We start from the raw sequence: 17396 nt of genomic DNA, 5'->3' as shown, positions 1-17396 counted from the left end.
GCCCTTATACGGCTCCTAAGTCATGCCCTGACACTGTCCCTAACTCAGGCCCTAAAGATAGGCCTCACTTAGGCCCTGTTGCCGTACCTTAGTTAGGCTCTGACGCTGCCCGTACGTGAAGCCCTGACACTGGTCCTGATGAAGGCCCTGACGCTGGTCCGAACTAAGGCCCTGATGCTCTCAATAACTAAGGTCTTCACCCTATCCCTAGCTCACATCCTGACACTACCACTGGCCTGGAACCTGACTCTGTCCCGAGCTAACGTCCTGCCCCTTATCCTCACCGAAGCCGTAATGCTCTCCCTAACTAAGGCCCAGACTAGTCCTAATTAAGGCCCTGACACTGTCCCTAACTAAGGCCCGGAATCTATCTCTAAGATAGGCCCTGCTGCCGGCAATAACTAAAATCCGGACACTATCCTGAGCTAATATCCTGACCCATTTCTAACCAAGGTCCTGACACCGTCCCTAAGAAAGCCCTGTCGCTGTTCCTAAGTGAAGACCTGAGGCTGTCCGTAACTCAGTCCCTGAAGCTATGCCTAACTGAGGCCTTGACGCTGTGACTAACTCAGGCCCTGATCATGTCTGTAACTAAGACACTAATGCTGATGCAACAAAGGCCCTGATGCTGCTCCTACATCATGCCCTGACAGTGTCCCCAGCTATGGGCCTGACGCTAGGCCTCACTCAGGCCCTGTTGCTCTCCCAGAGTCAGGCACTGACGCTGTCCCTACCTGAAGCCCTGACACGGGTCCTAAATAAGGCCCTGATAATGTAACTAAGCTCTTGACACTATCCCTAGGTCATTTCCTGACACGATCCCTAAACTTTACCCTAACCCTGTCCGTAGCAAATGTCCTGCCTCTTATGCTAACTAAAGCCCTTATGCTGTGACTACCTCAGGCCCTGAATTTAGTCCCAAGGCCGTGATACTGTCCCTAACTAAGGCCCTAACACTATTCCTAACTCAGGCCCTGACACTGTACCTAACAGAGGCCCAGATGCTAGTACTAACTAAGGTCTTGACACTGTCCCTAACTAGGGCCCTGCTGCCGTCAATATCTAATGTCCTGACACTATCCTGAGGTAATTTCCGGACCCATCTCTTACCAAGCTCCTGAAACTGTCCCTAAGTAAGCCCTGACGCTGTCCCTAAGGGAGGCCCTAAGGCTGTCCCTAACAGAGGCCCTGATAATGTCTTTAACAAAGCCCCTGAGGCTGATCCTACCAAGGCCCTTGTGCTGCTCCTAAGTCATGCCCTGATACTATCCCTAGCTAAGGCTCTGATACTAGGCCTCACTCAAGCCCTGTCGCTCTCCCTAAGTCAGGCTCTGACGCTATCCCTACCTGAAGCCCTGACACTGGTCCTAAATTAGGCCCTGATGCCCTAAGTAACTAAGGTCTTGACACTATCCCTAGGTCATGCCCTGACACAATCCCTAGACCTTAACCTAACCTTGTCTTTAACTAATGTTGAGCTTCTTAAGCTAAATAAATCCCTGATGCTCTTCCTAACTAAGGCCCTAAAATTAGTCCCGAGGCCGTGACCCTGGCCCTAACTGAGGCCTGGAGGCTCGTCCTAACTCACGCCCTGACACTGTCCCTAACTAAGGCCCTGACACTACACCTAACTCAGTCCCTGACACTGTACCTAACAAAGACTCTGATGCTCGTCCTAAGTCAGGCTGAGACACTGTCTCTAAGGCCCTGCTGCAGTCAATATCTAAAGTCCTGACATTATCCCGAGCTAATATCCTGACCCATGTCTTACCAAGGTCCTGAAACTGTCCCAAAGGAAGCCCTGACGCTGTCCCTAAGTGAGGCCCTGAGGCGGTCCCTAACAGAGGCCCTGAGAATGTCTTTAACGAAGACCCTAATGCTGATCCTACAGAGGCCCTTATACGGCTCCTAAGTCATGCCCTGACACTGTCCCTAACTCAGGCCCTAAAGATAGGCCTCACTTAGGCCCTGTTGCCGTACCTTAGTTAGGCTCTGACGCTGCCCGTACGTGAAGCCCTGACACTGGTCCTGATGAAGGCCCTGACGCTGGTCCGAACTAAGGCCCTGATGCTCTCAATAACTAAGGTCTTCACCCTATCCCTAGCTCACATCCTGACACTACCACTGGCCTGGAACCTGACTCTGTCCCGAGCTAACGTCCTGCCCCTTATCCTCACCGAAGCCGTAATGCTCTCCCTAACTAAGGCCCAGACTAGTCCTAATTAAGGCCCTGACACTGTCCCTAACTAAGGCCCGGAATCTATCTCTAAGATAGGCCCTGCTGCCGGCAATAACTAAAATCCGGACACTATCCTGAGCTAATATCCTGACCCATTTCTAACCAAGGTCCTGACACCGTCCCTAAGAAAGCCCTGTCGCTGTTCCTAAGTGAAGACCTGAGGCTGTCCGTAACTCAGTCCCTGAAGCTATGCCTAACTGAGGCCTTGACGCTGTGACTAACTCAGGCCCTGATCATGTCTGTAACTAAGACACTAATGCTGATGCAACAAAGGCCCTGATGCTGCTCCTACATCATGCCCTGACAGTGTCCCCAGCTATGGGCCTGACGCTAGGCCTCACTCAGGCCCTGTTGCTCTCCCAGAGTCAGGCACTGACGCTGTCCCTACCTGAAGCCCTGACACGGGTCCTAAATAAGGCCCTGATACTGTAACTAAGCTCTTGACACTATCCCTAGGTCATTTCCTGACACGATCCCTAAACTTTACCCTAACCCTGTCCCTAGCAAATGTCCTGCCTCTTATGCTAACTAAAGCCCTTATGCTGTGACTACCTCAGGCCCTGAATTTAGTCCCAAGGCCGTGATACTGTCCCTAACTAAGGCCCTAACACTATTCCTAACTCAGGCCCTTACACTGTACCTAACAGAGGCCCAGATGCTAGTACTAACTAAGGCCTTGACACTGTCCCTAACTAAGGCCCTGCTGCCATCAATATCTAATGTCCTGACACTATCCTGAGGTAATTTCCGGACCCATCTCTTACCAAGCTCCTGAAACTGTCCCTAAGTAAGCCCTGACGCTGTCCCTAAGGGAGGCCCTAAGGCTGTCCCTAACAGAGGCCCTGAGAATGTCTTTAACAAAGCCCCTGAGGCTGATCCTACCAAGGCCCTTATGCTGCTCCTAAGTCATGCCCTGATACTATCCCTAGCTAAGGCTCTGACACTAGGCCTCACTCAAGCCCTGTCGCTCTCCCTAAGTCAGGCTCTGACGCTATCCCTACCTGAAGCCCTGACACTGGTCCTAAATTAGGCCCTGATGCCCTAAGTAACTAAGGTCTTGACACTATCCTTAGGTCATGCCCTGACACAATCCCTAGACCTTAACCTAACCTTGTCTTTAACTAATGTTGAGCTTCTTATGCTAAAAAAATCCCTGATGCTGTTCCTAACTAAGGCCCTAAAATTAGTCCCGAGGCCGTGACCCTGGCCCTAACTGAGGCCTGGAGGCTAGTCCTAACTCAGGCCCTGACACTGTACCTAACAAAGGCTCTGATGCTAGTCCTAAGTCAGGCTGAGACACTGTCTCTAAGGCCCTGCTGCAGTCAATATCTAAAGTCCTGACATTATCCCGAGCTAATATCCTGACCCATGTCTTACCAAGGTCCTGAAACTGTCCCAAAGGAAGCCCTGACGCTGTCCCTAAGTGAGGCCCTGAGGCGGTCCCTAACAGAGGCCCTGAGAATGTCTTTAACGAAGACCCTAATGCTGATCCTACAGAGGCCCTTATATGGCTCCTAAGTCATGCCCTGACACTGTCCCTAACTCAGGCCCTAAAGATAGGCCTCACTTAGGCCCCGTTGCCGTACCTTAGTTAGGCTCTGACGCTGTCCGTAAGTGAAGCCCTGACACTGGTCCTGATGAAGGCCCTGACGCTGGTCCTAACTAAGGCCCTGATGCTCTCAATAACTAAGGTCTTCACCCTATCCCTAGCTCACATCCTGACACTACCACTGGCCTGGAACCTGACTCTGTCCCGAGCTAACGTCCTGCCCCTTATCCTCACCGAAGCCGTAATGCTCTCCCTAACTAAGGCCCAGACTAGTCCTAATTAAGGCCCTGACACTGTCCCTAACTAAGGCCCGGAATCTATCTCTAAGATAGGCCCTGCTGCCGGCAATAACTAAAATCCGGACACTATCCTGAGCTAATATCCTGACCCATTTCTAACCAAGGTCCTGACACCGTCCCTAAGAAAGCCCTGTCGCTGTTCCTAAGTGAAGACCTGAGGCTGTCCGTAACTCAGTCCCTGAAGCTATGCCTAACTGAGGCCTTGACGCTGTGACTAACTCAGGCCCTGATCATGTCTGTAACTAAGACACTAATGCTGATGCAACAAAGGCCCTGATGCTGCTCCTACATCATGCCCTGACAGTGTCCCCAGCTATGGGCCTGCCGCTAGGCCTCACTCAGGCCCTGTTGCTCTCCCAGAGTCAGGCACTGACGCTGTCCCTACCTGAAGCCCTGACACGGGTCCTAAATAAGGCCCTGATACTGTAACTAAGCTCTTGACACTATCCCTAGGTCATTTCCTGACACGATCCCTAAACTTTACCCTAACCCTGTCCCTAGCAAATGTCCTGCCTCTTATGCTAACTAAAGCCCTTATGCTGTGACTACCTCAGGCCCTGAATTTAGTCCCAAGGCCGTGATACTGTCCCTAACTAAGGCCCTAACACTATTCCTAACTCAGGCCCTGACACTGTACCTAACAGAGGCCCAGATGCTAGTACTAACTAAGGTCTTGACACTGTCCCTAACTAGGGCCCTGCTGCCGTCAATATCTAATGTCCTGACACTATCCTGAGGTAATTTCCGGACCCATCTCTTACCAAGCTCCTGAAACTGTCCCTAAGTAAGCCCTGACGCTGTCCCTAAGGGAGGCCCTAAGGCTGTCCCTAACAGAGGCCCTGATAATGTCTTTAACAAAGCCCCTGAGGCTGATCCTACCAAGGCCCTTGTGCTGCTCCTAAGTCATGCCCTGATACTATCCCTAGCTAAGGCTCTGATACTAGGCCTCACTCAAGCCCTGTCGCTCTCCCTAAGTCAGGCTCTGACGCTATCCCTACCTGAAGCCCTGACACTGGTCCTAAATTAGGCCCTGATGCCCTAAGTAACTAAGGTCTTGACACTATCCCTAGGTCATGCCCTGACACAATCCCTAGACCTTAACCTAACCTTGTCTTTAACTAATGTTGAGCTTCTTATGCTAAAAAAATCCCTGATGCTGTTCCTAACTAAGGCCCTAAAATTAGTCCCGAGGCCGTGACCCTGGCCCTAACTGAGGCCTGGAGGCTCGTCCTAACTCAGGCCCTGACACTGTCCCTAACTAAGGCCCTGACACTACACCTAACTCAGTCCCTGACACTGTACCTAACAAAGGCTTTGATGCTAGTCCTAAGTCAGGCTGAGACACTGTCTCTAAGGCCCTGCTGCAGTCAATATCTAAAGTCCTGACATTATCCCGAGCTAATATCCTGACCCATGTCTTACCAAGGTCCTGAAACTGTCCCAAAGGAAGCCCTGACGCTGTCCCTAAGTGAGGCCCTGAGGCGGTCCCTAACAGAGGCCCTGAGAATGTCTTTAACGAAGACCCTAATGCTGATCCTACAGAGGCCCTTATACGGCTCCTAAGTCATGCCCTGACACTGCCCCTAACTCAGGCCCTAAAGATAGGCTTCACTTAGGCCCTGTTGCCGTACCTTAGTTAGGCTCTGACGCTGTCCGTACGTGAAGCCCTGGCACTGGTCCTGATGAAGGCCCTGACGCTGGTCCTAACTAAGGCCCTGATGCTCTCAATAACTAAGGTCTTCACCCTATCCCTAGCTCACATCCTGACACTACCACTGGCCTGGAACCTGACTCTGTCCCGAGCTAACGTCCTGCCCCTTATCCTCACCGAAGCCGTAATGCTCTCCCTAACTAAGGCCCAGACTAGTCCTAATTAAGGCCCTGACACTGTCCCTAACTAAGGCCCGGAATCTATCTCTAAGATAGGCCCTGCTGCCGGCAATAACTAAAATCCGGACACTATCCTGAGCTAATATCCTGACCCATTTCTAACCAAGGTCCTGACACCGTCCCTAAGAAAGCCCTGTCGCTGTTCCTAAGTGAAGACCTGAGGCTGTCCGTAACTCAGTCCCTGAAGCTATGCCTAACTGAGGCCTTGACGCTGTGACTAACTCAGGCCCTGATCATGTCTGTAACTAAGACACTAATGCTGATGCAACAAAGGCCCTGATGCTGCTCCTACATCATGCCCTGACAGTGTCCCCAGCTATGGGCCTGACGCTAGGCCTCACTCAGGCCCTGTTGCTCTCCCAGAGTCAGGCACTGACGCTGTCCCTACCTGAAGCCCTGACACGGGTCCTAAATAAGGCCCTGATACTGTAACTAAGCTCTTGACACTATCCCTAGGTCATTTCCTGACACGATCCCTAAACTTTACCCTAACCCTGTCCCTAGCAAATGTCCTGCCTCTTATGCTAACTAAAGCCCTTAGGCTGTGACTACCTCAGGCCCTGAATTTAGTCCCAAGGCCGTGATACTGTCCCTAACTAAGGCCCTAACACTATTCCTAACTCAGGCCCTGACACTGTACCTAACAGAGGCCCAGATGCTAGTACTAACTAAGGCCTTGACACTGTCCCTAACTAAGGCCCTGCTGCCATCAATATCTAATGTCCTGACACTATCCTGAGGTAATTTCCGGACCCATCTCTTACCAAGCTCTTGAAACTGTCCCTAAGTAAGCCCTGACGCTCTCCCTAATGGTGGCCTTAAGGCTGTCCCAAACAGAGGCCCTGATAATGTCTTTAACAAAGCCCCTGAGGCTGATCCTACCAAGGCCCTTATGCTGCTCCTAAGTCATGCCCTGATACTATCCCTAGCTAAGGCTCTGACACTAGGCCTCACTCAAGCCCTGTCGCTCTCCCTAAGTCAGGCTCTGACGCTATCCCTACCTGAAGCCCTGACACTGGTCCTAAATTAGGCCCTGATGCCCTAAGTAACTAAGGTCTTGACACTATCCCTAGGTCATGCCCTGACACAATCCCTAGACCTTAACCTAACCTTGTCTTTAACTAATGTTGAGCTTCTTATGCTAAATAAATCCCTGATGCTGTTCCTAACTAAGGCCCTAAAATTAGTCCCGAGGCCGTGACCCTGGCCCTAACTGAGGCCTGGAGGCTCGTCCTAACTCAGGCCCTGACACTGTCCCTAACTAAGGCCCTGACACTACACCTAACTCAGTCCCTGACACTGTACCTAACAAAGGCTTTGATGCTAGTCCTAAGTCAGGCTGAGACACTGTCTCTAAGGCCCTGCTGCAGTCAATATCTAAAGTCCTGACATTATCCCGAGCTAATATCCTGACCCATGTCTTACCAAGGTCCTGAAACTGTCCCAAAGTAAGCCCTGACGCTGTCCCTAAGTGAGGCCCTGAGGCGGTCCCTAACAGAGGCCCTGAGAATGTCTTTAACGAAGACCCTAATGCTGATCCTACAGAGGCCCTTATACGGCTCCTAAGTCATGCCCTGACACTGTCCCTAACTCAGGCCCTAAAGATAGGCCTCACTTAGGCCCTGTTGCCGTACCTTAGTTAGGCTCTGACGCTGCCCGTACGTGAAGCCCTGACACTGGTCCTGATGAAGGCCCTGACGCTGGTCCTAACTAAGGCCCTGATGCTCTCAATAACTAAGGTCTTCACCCTATCCCTAGCTCACATCCTGACACTACCACTGGCCTGGAACCTGACTCTGTCCCGAGCTAACGTCCTGCCCCTTATCCTCACCGAAGCCGTAATGCTCTCCCTAACTAAGGCCCAGACTAGTCCTAATTAAGGCCCTGACAGTGTCCCTAAGTAAGGCCCAGAATCTATCTCTAATATAGGCCCTGCTGCCGGCAATAACTAAAATCCGGACACTATCCTGAGCTAATATCCTGACCCATTTCTAACCAAGGTCCTGACACCGTCCCTAAGAAAGCCCTGTCGCTGTTCCTAAGTGAAGACCTGAGGCTGTCCGTAACTCAGTCCCTGAAGCTATGCCTAACTGAGGCCTTGACGCTGTGACTAACTCAGGCCCTGATCATGTCTGTAACTAAGACACTAATGCTGATGCAACAAAGGCCCTGATGCTGCTCCTACATCATGCCCTGACAGTGTCCCCAGCTATGGGCCTGACGCTAGGCCTCACTCAGGCCCTGTTGCTCTCCCAGAGTCAGGCACTGACGCTGTCCCTACCTGAAGCCCTGACACGGGTCCTAAATAAGGCCCTGATACTGTAACTAAGCTCTTGACACTATCCCTAGGTCATTTCCTGACACGATCCCTAAACTTTACCCTAACCCTGTCCCTAGCAAATGTCCTGCCTCTTATGCTAACTAAAGCCCTTAGGCTGTGACTACCTCAGGCCCTGAATTTAGTCCCAAGGCCGTGATACTGTCCCTAACTAAGGCCCTAACACTATTCCTAACTCAGGCCCTGACACTGTACCTAACAGAGGCCCAGATGCTAGTACTAACTAAGGTCTTGACACTGTCCCTAACTAGGGCCCTGCTGCCGTCAATATCTAATGTCCTGACACTTTCCTGAGGTAATTTCCGGACCCATCTCTTACCAAGCTCCTGAAACTGTCCCTAAGTAAGCCCTGACGTTGTCCCTAAGGGAGGCCCTAAGGCTGTCCCTAACAGAGGCCCTGAGAATGTCTTTAACAAAGCCCCTGAGGCTGATCCTACCAAGGCCCTTATGCTGCTCCTAAGTCATGCCCTGATACTATCCCTAGCTAAGGCTCTGATACTAGGCCTCACTCAAACCCTGTCGCTCTCCCTAAGTCAGGCTCTGACGCTATCCCTACCTGAAGCCCTGACACTGGTCCTAAATTAGGCCCTGATGCCCTAAGTAACTAAGGTCTTGACACTATCCCTAGGTCATGCCCTGACACAATCCCTAGACCTTAACCTAACCTTGTCTTTAACTAATGTTGAGCTTCTTATGCTAAATAAATCCCTGATGCTGTTCCTAAGTAAGGCCCTAAAATTAGACCCGAGGCCGTGACCCTGGCCCTAACTGAGGCCTGGAGGCTCGTCCTAACTCAGGCCCTGACACTACACCTAACTCAGTCCCTGACACTGTACCTAACAAAGGCTCTGATGCTAGTCCTAAGTCAGGCTGTGACACTGTCTCTAAGGCCCTGCTGCAGTCAATATCTAAAGTCCTGACATTATCCCGAGCTAATATCCTGACCCATGTCTTACCAAGGTCCTGAAACTGTCCCAAAGGAAGCCCTGACGCTGTCCCTAAGTGAGGCCCTGAGGCGGTCCCTAACAGAGGCCCTGAGAATGTCTTTAACGAAGACCCTAATGCTGATCCTACAGAGGCCCTTATACGGCTCCTAAGTCATGCCCTGAAACTGCCCCTAACTCAGGCCCTAAAGATAGGCTTCACTTAGGCCCTGTTGCCGTACCTTAGTTAGGCTCTGACGCTGTCCGTACGTGAAGCCCTGACACTGGTCCTGATGAAGGCCCTGACGCTGGTCCTAACTAAGGCCCTGATGCTCTCAATAACTAAGGTCTTCACCCTATCCCTAGCTCACATCCTGACACTACCACTGGCCTGGAACCTGACTCTGTCCCGAGCTAACGTCCTGCCCCTTATCCTCACCGAAGCCGTAATGCTCTCCCTAACTAAGGCCCAGACTAGTCCTAATTAAGGCCCTGACACTGTCCTTAACTAAGGCCCAGAATCTATCTCTAATATAGGCCTTGCTGCCGGTAATAACTAAAATCCGGACACTATCCTGAGCTAATATCCTGACCCATTTCTAACCAAGGTCCTGACACCGTCCCTAAGAAAGCCCTGTCGCTGTTCCTAAGTGAAGACCTGAGGCTGTCCGTAACTCAGTCCCTGAAGCTATGCCTAACTGAGGCCTTGACGCTGTGACTAACTCAGGCCCTGATCATGTCTGTAACTAAGACACTAATGCTGATGCAACAAAGGCCCTGATGCTGCTCCTACATCATGCCCTGACAGTGTCCCCAGCTATGGGCCTGACGCTAAGCCTCACTCAGGCCCTGTTGCTCTCCCAGAGTCAGGCACTGACGCTGTCCCTACCTGAAGCCCTGACACGGGTCCTAAATAAGGCCCTGATACTGTAACTAAGCTCTTGACACTATCCCTAGGTCATTTCCTGACACGATCCCTAAACTTTACCCTAACCCTGTCCCTAGCAAATGTCCTGCCTCTTATGCTAACTAAAGCCCTTATGCTGTGACTACCTCAGGCCCTGAATTTAGTCCCAAGGCCGTGATACTGTCCCTAACTAAGGCCCTAACACTATTCCTACCTCAGGCCCTGACACTGTACCTAACAGAGGCCCAGATCCTAGTACTAACTAAGGCCTTGACACTGTCCCTAACTAAGGCCCTGCTGCCATCAATATCTAATGTCCTGACACTATCCTGAGGTAATTTCCGGACCCATCTCTTACCAAGCTCCTGAAACTGTCCCTAAGTAAGCCCTGACGCTGTCCCTAAGGGAGGCCCTAAGGCTGTCCCTAACAGAGGCCCTGAGAATGTCTTTAACAAAGCCCCTGAGGCTGATCCTACCAAGGCCCTTATGCTGCTCCTAAGTCATGCCCTGATACTATCCCTAGCTAAGGCTCTGACACTAGGCCTCACTCAAGCCCTGTCGCTCTCCCTAAGTCAGGCTCTGACGCTATCCCTACCTGAAGCCCTGACACTGGTCCTAAATTAGGCCCTGATGCCCTAAGTAACTAAGGTCTTGACACTATCCCTAGGTCATGCCCTGACACAATCCCTAGACCTTAACCTAACCTTGTCTTTAACTAATGTTGAGCTTCTTATGCTAAAAAAATCCCTGATGCTCTTCCTAACTAAGGCCCTAAAATTAGTCCCGAGGCCGTGACCCTGGCCCTAACTGAGGCCTGGAGGCTAGTCCTAACTCAGGCCCTGACACTGTACCTAACAAAGGCTCTGATGCTAGTCCTAAGTCAGGCTGAGACACTGTCTCTAAGGCCCTGCTGCAGTCAATATCTAAAGTCCTGACATTATCCCGAGCTAATATCCTGACCCATGTCTTACCAAGGTCCTGAAACTGTCCCAAAGGAAGCCCTGACGCTGTCCCTAAGTGAGGCCCTGAGGCGGTCCCTAACAGAGGCCCTGAGAATGTCTTTAACGAAGACCCTAATGCTGATCCTACAGAGGCCCTTATACGGCTCCTAAGTCATGCCCTGACACTGTCCCTAACTCAGGCCCTAAAGATAGGCCTCACTTAGGCCCCGTTGCCGTACCTTAGTTAGGCTCTGACGCTGTCCGTAAGTGAAGCCCTGACACTGGTCCTGATGAAGGCCCTGACGCTGGTCCTAACTAAGGCCCTGATGCTCTCAATAACTAAGGTCTTCACCCTATCCCTAGCTCACATCCTGACACTACCACTGGCCTGGAACCTGACTCTGTCCCGAGCTAACGTCCTGCCCCTTATCCTCACCGAAGCCGTAATGCTCTCCCTAACTAAGGCCCAGACTAGTCCTAATTAAGGCCCTGACACTGTCCCTAACTAAGGCCCGGAATCTATCTCTAATATAGGCCCTGCTGCCGGCAATAACTAAAATCCGGACACTATCCTGAGCTAATATCCTGACCCATTTCTAACCAAGGTCCTGACACCGTCCCTAAGAAAGCCCTGTCGCTGTTCCTAAGTGAAGACCTGAGGCTGTCCGTAACTCAGTCCCTGAAGCTATGCCTAACTGAGGCCTTGACGCTGTGACTAACTCAGGCCCTGATCATGTCTGTAACTAAGACACTAATGCTGATGCAACAAAGGCCCTGATGCTGCTCCTACATCATGCCCTGACAGTGTCCCCAGCTATGGGCCTGACGCTAAGCCTCACTCAGGCCCTGTTGCTCTCCCAGAGTCAGGCACTGACGCTGTCCCTACCTGAAGCCCTGACACGGGTCCTAAATAAGGCCCTGATACTGTAACTAAGCTCTTGACACTATCCCTAGGTCATTTCCTGACACGATCCCTAAACTTTACCCTAACCCTGTCCCTAGCAAATGTCCTGCCTCTTATGCTAACTAAAGCCCTTAGGCTGTGACTACCTCAGGCCCTGAATTTAGTCCCAAGGCCGTGATACTGTCCCTAACTAAGGCCCTAACACTATTCCTAACTCAGGCCCTGACACTGTACTTAACAGAGGCCCAGATGCTAGTACTAACTAAGGCCTTGACACTATCCCTAACTAAGGCCCTGCTGCCATCAATATCTAATGTCCTGACACTATCCTGAGGTAATTTCCGGACCCATCTCTTACCAAGCTCTTGAAACTGTCCCTAAGTAAGCCCTGACGCTCTCCCTAATGGTGGCCTTAAGGCTGTCCCAAACAGAGGCCCTGATAATGTCTTTAACAAAGCCCCTGAGGCTGATCCTACCAAGGCCCTTATGCTGCTCCTAAGTCATGCCCTGATACTATCCCTAGCTAAGGCTCTGACACTAGGCCTCACTCAAGCCCTGTCGCTCTCCCTAAGTCAGGCTCTGATGCTATCCCTACCTGAAGCCCTGACACTGGTCCTAAATTAGGCCCTGATGCCCTAAGTAACTAAGGTCTTGACACTATCCCTAGGTCATGCCCTGACACAATCCCTAGACCTTAACCTAACCTTGTCTTTAACTAATGTTGAGCTTCTTATGCTAAATAAATCCCTGATGCTGTTCCTAACTAAGGCCCTAAAATTAGTCCCGAGGCCGTGACCCTGGCCCTAACTGAGGCCTGGAGGCTCGTCCTAACTCAGGCCCTGATACTGTCCCTAACTAAGGCCCTGACACTACACCTAACTCAGTCCCTGACACTGTACCTAACAAAGGCTTTGATGCTAGTCTTAAGTCAGGCTGAGACACTGTCTCTAAGGCCCTGCTGCAGTCAATATCTAAAGTCCTGACATTATCCTGAGCTAATATCCTGACCCATGTCTTACCAAGGTCCTGAAACTGTCCCAAAGTAAGCCCTGACGCTGTCCCTAAGTGAGGCCCTGAGGCGGTCCCTAACAGAGGCCCTGAGAATGTCTTTAACGAAGACCCTAATGCTGATCCTACAGAGGCCCTTATACTGCTCCTAAGTCATGCCCTGACACTGTCCCTAACTCAGGCCCTAAAGATAGGCCTCACTTAGGCCCTGTTGCCGTACCTTAGTTAGGCTCTGACGCTGCCCGTACGTGAAGCCCTGACACTGGTCCTGATGAAGGCCCTGACGCTGGTCCTAACTAAGGCCCTGATGCTCTCAATAACTAAGGTCTTCACCCTATCCCTAGCTCACATCCTGACACTACCACTGGCCTGGAACCTGACTCTGTCCCGAGCTAACGTCCTGCCCCTTATCCTCACCGAAGCCGTAATGCTCTCCCTAACTAAGGCCCAGACTAGTCCTAATTAAGGCCCTGACAGTGTCCCTAAGTAAGGCCCAGAATCTATCTCTAATATAGGCCCTGCTGCCGGCAATAACTAAAATCCGGACACTATCCTGAGCTAATATCCTGACCCATTTCTAACCAAGGTCCTGACACCGTCCCTAAGAAAGCCCTGTCGCTGTTCCTAAGTGAAGACCTGAGGCTGTCCGTAACTCAGTCCCTGAAGCTATGCCTAACTGTGGCCTTGACGCTGTGACTAACTCAGGCCCTGATCATGTCTGTAACTAAGACACTAATGCTGATGCAACAAAGGCCCTGATGCTGCTCCTACATCATGCCCTGACAGTGTCCCCAGCTATGGGCCTGACGCTAGGCCTCACTCAGGCCCTGTTGCTCTCCCAGAGTCAGGCACTGACGCTGTCCCTACCTGAAGCCCTGACACGGGTCCTAAATAAGGCCCTGATACTGTAACTAAGCTCTTGACACTATCCCTAGGTCATTTCCTGACACGATCCCTAAACTTTACCCTAACCCTGTCCCTAGCAAATGTCCTGCCTCTTATGCTAACTAAAGCCCTTATGCTGTGACTACCTCAGGCCCTGAATTTAGTCCCAAGGCCGTGATACTGTCCCTAACTAAGGCCCTAACACTATTCCTAACTCAGGCCCTGACACTGTACCTAACAGAGGCCCAGATGCTAGTACTAACTAAGGTCTTGACACTGTCCCTAACTAGGGCCCTGCTGCCGTCAATATCTAATGTCCTGACACTTTCCTGAGGTAATTTCCGGACCCATCTCTTACCAAGCTCCTGAAACTGTCCCTAAGTAAGCCCTGACGTTGTCCCTAAGGGAGGCCCTAAGGCTGTCCCTAACAGAGGCCCTGAGAATGTCTTTAACAAAGCCCCTGAGGCTGATCCTACCAAGGCCCTTATGCTGCTCCTAAGTCATGCCCTGATACTATCCCTAGCTAAGGCTCTGATACTAGGCCTCACTCAAGCCCTGTCGCTCTCCCTAAGTCAGGCTCTGACGCTATCCCTACCTGAAGCCCTGACACTGGTCCTAAATTAGGCCCTGATGCCCTAAGTAACTAAGGTCTTGACACTATCCCTAGGTCATGCCCTGACACAATCCCTAGACCTTAACCTAACCTTGTCTTTAACTAATGTTGAGCTTCTTATGCTAAATAAATCCCTGATGCTGTTCCTAAGTAAGGCCCTAAAATTAGACCCGAGGCCGTGACCCTGGCCCTAACTGAGGCCTGGAGGCTCGTCCTAACTCAGGCCCTGACACTACACCTAACTCAGTCCCTGACACTGTACCTAACAAAGGCTCTGATGCTAGTCCTAAGTCAGGCTGTGACACTGTCTCTAAGGCCCTGCTGCAGTCAATATCTAAAGTCCTGACATTATCCCGAGCTAATATCCTGACCCATGTCTTACCAAGGTCCTGAAACTGTCCCAAAGGAAGCCCTGACGCTGTCCCTAAGTGAGGCCCTGAGGCGGTCCCTAACAGAGGCCCTGAGAATGTCTTTAACGAAGACCCTAATGCTGATCCTACAGAGGCCCTTATACGGCTCCTAAGTCATGCCCTGACACTGCCCCTAACTCAGGCCCTAAAGATAGGCTTCACTTAGGCCCTGTTGCCGTACCTTAGTTAGGCTCTGACGCTGTCCGTACGTGAAGCCCTGGCACTGGTCCTGATGAAGGCCCTGACGCTGGTCCTAACTAAGGCCCTGATGCTCTCAATAACTAAGGTCTTCACCCTATCCCTAGCTCACATCCTGACACTACCACTGGCCTGGAACCTGACTCTGTCCCGAGCTAACGTCCTGCCCCTTATCCTCACCGAAGCCGTAATGCTCTCCCTAACTAAGGCCCAGACTAGTCCTAATTAAGGCCCTGACACTGTCCTTAACTAAGGCCCGGAATCTATCTCTAATATAGGCCTTGCTGCCGGTAATAACTAAAATCCGGACACTATCCTGAGCTAATATCCTGACCCATTTCTAACCAAGGTCCTGACACCGTCCCTAAGAAAGCCCTGTCGCTGTTCCTAAGTGAAGACCTGAGGCTGTCCGTAACTCAGTCCCTGAAGCTATGCCTAACTGAGGCCTTGACGCTGTGACTAACTCAGGCCCTGATCATGTCTGTAACTAAGACACTAATGCTGATGCAACAAAGGCCCTGATACTGCTCCTACATCATGCCCTGACAGTGTCCCCAGCTATGGGCCTGAAGCTAGGCCTCACGCAGGCCCTGTTGCTCTCCCAGAGTCAGGCACTGATGCTGTCCTTACCTGAAGCCCTGACACGGGTCCTAAATAAGGCCCTGATACTGTAACTAAGCTCTTGACACTATCCCTAGGTCATTTCCTGACACGATCCCTAAACTTTACCCTAACCCTGTCCCTAGCAAATGTCCTGCCTCTTATGCTAACTAAAGCCCTTATGCTGTGACTACCTCAGGCCCTGAATTTAGTCCCAAGGCTGTGATACTGTCCCTAACTAAGGCCCTAACACTATTCCTAACTCAGGCCCTGACACTGTACCTAACAGAGGCCCAGATGCTAGTACTAACTAAGGCCTTGACACTGTCCCTAACTAAGGCCCTGCTGCCGTCAATATCTAATGTCCTGACACTATCCTGAGGTAATTTCCGGACCCATCTCTTACCAAGCTCCTGAAACTGTCCCTAAGTAAGCCCTGACGCTGTCCCTAAGGGAGGCCCTAAGGCTGTCCCTAACAGAGGCCCTGAGAATGTCTTTAACAAAGCCCCTGAGGCTGATCCTACCAAGGCCCTTATGCTGCTCCTAAATCATGCCCTGATACTATCCCTAGCTAAGGCTCTGACACTAGGCCTCACTCAAGCCCTGTCGCTCTCCCTAAGTCAGGCTTTGACACGATCCCTACCTGAAGCCCTGACACTGGTCCTAAATTAGACCCTGATGCACTAAGTAACTAAGGTCTTGACACTATCCCTAGGTCATGCCCTGACACAATCCCTAGACCTTAACCTAACCTTGTCTTTAACTAATGTTGAGCTTCTTATGCTAAATAAATCCCTGATGCTGTTCCTAACTAAGGCCCTAAAATTAGTCCCGAGGCCGTGACCCTGGCCCTAACTGAGGCCTGGAGGCTCGTCCTAACTCAGGCCCTGACACTGTCCCTAACTAAGGCCCTGACACTACACCTAACTCAGTCCCTGACACTGTACCTAACAAAGGCTCTGATGCTAGTCCTAAGTCGGGCTGAGACACTGTCTCTAAGGCCCTGCTGCAGTCAATATCTAAAGTCCTGACATTATCCCGAGCTAATATCCTGACCCATGTCTTACCAAGGTCCTGAAACTGTCCCAAAGTAAGCCCTGACGCTGTCCCTAAGTGAGGCCCTGAGGCGGTCCCTAACAGAGGCCCTGAGAATGTCTTTAACGAAGACCCTAATGCTGATCCTACAGAGGCCCTTATACTGCTCCTAAGTCATGCCCTGACACTGTCCCTAACTCAGGCCCTAAAGATAGGCCTCACTTAGGCCCTGTTGCCGTAACGTAGTTAGGCTCTGACGCTGTCCGTACGTGAAGCCCTGACACTGGTCCTGATGAAGGCCCTGACGCTGGTCCTAACTAAGGCCCTGATGCTCTCAGTAACTAAGGTCTTCACCCTATCCCTAGCTCACATCCTGACACTACCACTGGCCTGGAACCTGACTCTGTCCCGAGCTAACGTCCTGCCCCTTATCCTCACCGAAGCCGTAATGCTCTCCCTAACTAAGGCCCAGACTAGTCCTAATTAAGGCCCTGACACTGTCCCTAACTAAGGCCCGGAATCTATCTCTAAGATAGGCCCTGCTGCCGGCAATAACTAAAATCCGGACACTATCCTGAGCTAATATCCTGACCCATTTCTAACCAAGGTCCTGACACCGTCCCTAAGAAAGCCCTGTCGCTGTTCCTAAGTGAAGAC

The sequence above is a fragment of the Balaenoptera borealis genome (assembly GCF_965194805.1).
Source record: "Balaenoptera borealis genome assembly, chromosome: 6".
NCBI classification, from domain to species: domain Eukaryota; kingdom Metazoa; phylum Chordata; class Mammalia; order Artiodactyla; family Balaenopteridae; genus Balaenoptera; species Balaenoptera borealis.
The sequence above is the reverse complement of the archived record's forward strand: the minus strand, read 5'-3'. Positions refer to the sequence as shown.